Below are 3,597 nucleotides of genomic sequence, written 5' to 3' on the forward strand. Positions count from 1 at the left end.
TCTTCCCCTTCCATACCAGCTATCATCGACCAAATGCCCTCCGCTTGAACACCGAATCAAGGAAGACTGGTATGGTTCTCCATTAGCAAATATGTCGCCGTCCGGTCCGTTGACCAGGTCTTGGACCGGATCGCAGTCAGCTTGTGATTGGTGGTCAGCTTCAAACTTCGTCAGCTGACTTGGTGTTGAATCGCTGACTCCGCCGAGCTCAGCTCGCCGAGTTTCCGACTCGGCTTCAGCAACAGCCATTCGTGCAGCAAACAACTGCCATCCTCCGTTTGGTTGAACATATCCCCATAGAGCGTTGTCAATCAGTCGTTGGTAGATCATAGGCGCATTCTTCAATCCAAACGGCATTCGTAACCATTCAAAGTGTCCAAGCGCACAGACGAACGCTGAGATCTGCCGAGCTCGGCGTGTCATCAAGACTGCCCAGAACCCACTCGCAGCATCGAGCGAGCAAAATGACAAGTAGCTCTCCAATTCGGTAAGCAGGTCATCAACCAGTAGCATAGCGTATTCCATCGGTGTCGTAACCGCATTAACCAGTTTATAGTCAGTGCATAGCCGAATATCCACACCATTTTTCTTGAGCACTATCACCACTGGCGAGGCTAAAGGGCTGCCCGAGAATGATATCAACCCAGCTCGAAGCAGCCCCTTCAACAACTCGTAAAGTTTGCTCAAGTGGCGGAGAGGTATCCGCCGAGCTCTCTGCTTAATGGGTGCGTGTCCTTGAACGTCGATGTCGCACAATGCTCGGTACGCTGGAGGCGGCAGGGCATTACCACTTGAAATCATTATCCCTTCGTGCTTTTGTAGTTCTGCCACCAATTTAGCCGACTGTGCCGGCGTATGACTACTCGACTTGACGTTTGCAGCGCCATAGTCGAGTTCGGTAGGCTCAACTTCAGTGAGGTCGGGAAGGAAGGCCAGCTCGTGAGCGTAGTCCGTCAATTCCAGATCTGTTCCACTACGCTCAAAGGCGTTGGTCGTACCATCGTCAACATCATCCTCTTGCTCGTCTTCGGTCGCGGCTATAGCCAAATAGTGTTGTCTTAAAGTCTCAGTCGGGTCTCCCGTCGAGTTGCATTCATCATCGTTGGCTTGTCCTAAGCCGTAGTCAATTCCGCCGGGGTCAAACACCGTCGCCGCTGAGTTCGTTACTTCGACCTCAGCTATAGTACCTTCCAACAGTGATACCTCTGGTAAATCATAGCTGTCGTCCACGTCAGGCCCGTATTCGCTGAGTTCACTGCGATGGGCCAATCTTACTCCTTCGTGCTCAAACTTGTCTCCGAGGTAGATGGTATCATCGTCATGCTGTCTAACCCCTTCCGAACCGGTTTCAGCCTCCATAGTTTCCAACGCTGAGTCCGTTGTAGCTGGGTCGTCGTTCGGCTTTATTCCTTCAAGTAGTAATACCTCCCGACTATCATAGTCCTTGGTCGCGTCGGAGTGCTCATCCGCTGAGTTTGTTGTGACGGCAGAACTGACTTCCGTGCGTGCAAACCCGCCCTTAGTATAACTGACATCCTGGCGACATGATGTGGCCCCGTCCCAATCACTCTCGGTGTTTAGATCTGCTGACGCCGAGTCCACCGCCCCTGACTGGATAATGCAGGCTTCCGGCGTACCCATCGCTGAGTTCACCACGGCTGCAGAACTTGGTCTAATGACTCCAAACCTGGATCGATTGTCAATAACGGGTTGAGCGTCACGTAAGGCGTGTTCAGAGCGTTTTTCAGGTATTCCTTCCGTAATAGCTGAGTCTTCAGTCGCCGACACGTTTTCCTTGGACCTTATTGCACGTGTTCCTTCAACCGCTGAGTTCGTATTGACGTCAGAAATGGCGCCACCGCCTTCAAACTTGGACAGCTGATGGGAGACATCTTGGCCATCGTGTTGCACCGGCGTACGATCCGCTCGGACGTCTTCCAGCTTGAACGCTGAGTTTATAGCCGGGTCACCCCTTGTCACCCCTGAAGTCGATATGACGTCTGCGTTACCGCGACGCCTCTCGTAGTCGCCGGCTTCAGTGTCGGCTTCGATCCTTCTCCAGCGTTCGGCGCATGTTAACTCTGGTCCACTTTCCACTGGAGGAGGTCGTCTTTCCACCGCCGTCGGAGTTGGGTATTTTCGTCTTTCCACCGCTGGCGGTTGGTGTGACAACCAGTCGTCGTACAGTCGTTGTTCTTTCTGCAGCAAATCTTTATCCATCGCCGACTCAAAGGCCAATATCTGCCAGTCACGGTACTTCGCCGAGTTCACGCGGACATATCCCTCATTGGCCAGTACTCCGTGTGGTTGCCATTTTATCACATAAAAGTGAGGTGGGCACCAGACTGACGTCTGTCGTACGCTCGTAATCAGGATATGGGTTGGTCTTCCTCGGCGATTAAAAACATCCGTTGGAACCCAATCCTTCGTCCGTCGCACCCACAAGTCATGCGTCGACTCACTGGGTTGTCGCCTGGGCAATTTGAACTCAGCGGTCATTCGACTTTCGATCGTCAACCCGTCTGGTGGCCCGCATGGGACATTTGGTCCGAACTCGGTCTTTGTCGGTGCATTACTTGATCGGATGAGTGGAATCACCATCTCATCGGGTAGCTTTACCGCCGAGTTGTACAGATCCAGACGGATTCCAGCTGGGATCATGAAGTCAATGCCGTGAATCAAATCGACTCCGGCATGATGAGGCATTATTCATACTTCAAACTCGTATGCCACTTCCCAGCCGAGTGTCACCTTCACCACTGCTCTTGACGTTGTCACCATCCTGTCTTTACTTATTCCTTGTATGTCAATTCGCTTATCTCGGCTGGCCACTCTCTTGAGACGCAGTTTCCTCGCGAAGTACTCACTGATCGCCGAGACATTTGCTCCGGTATCCAATAATATCTTGGTCCTTCAGTTGTTCACTGCACCCAATACGAGAGCTCTCATTCTAACTCGGCGATCAAACGCCTGTGCTGACCACCATCCCAGCCGTTCTCCTGGAAGCAGCTTCATGATTCTGGTACGATGCACAGCCTGGTCTGACTGCCGAGTTACACTTGCAATCGTTCGGTGGTTATCGTCTAACTCACAGAGATCACGTTCAATTCCGTCGATTTCACACATCCAATTGCCATCCCCGCTTCTTCCCTCGGGCCGTTCTGCTTCGCCTACGAAGGCAAACAAGAAGTTCGCCTCAACTGCAGGTTCAGCTGACTGTGGCAGCCCGGCGTATTCCAACCCAGTCAGTGTTGGCGGGCCGCCGAGTTTAAATCACTCGGCGTGTAAAGGTTTTGCAGGTCTTCTGGCACTTGCGACTTGTCGACAGAGTTTTTCACGAACGCAGCCAGCTTCTCATATTGACGAAACAGCTCGCACTGGCCGACTTCATGGGCTTGTCCGCAGAATTTGCAGCGTCGTTGACAGTAGTGAGCCGAGTGCCCCGTTCTTTCACAAGCTGCACAAGGTCCACGCTGTGAGTTGTCGCGTGATCCATCTCCACGGTTCGACTGTTCTTGTTGGTTGTACGGTCGCGGAGGTCGGTTCGCTGAGTTTCCCCAACTTCGATTCGAGCCTTTCTGGTCTCCCGCCGAGTTC

Source organism: Phytophthora infestans, genomic scaffold (genome assembly GCF_000142945.1).
Source record: "Phytophthora infestans T30-4 supercont1.9 genomic scaffold, whole genome shotgun sequence".
Classification (NCBI taxonomy): Eukaryota; Oomycota; class Peronosporomycetes; order Peronosporales; family Peronosporaceae; genus Phytophthora; species Phytophthora infestans.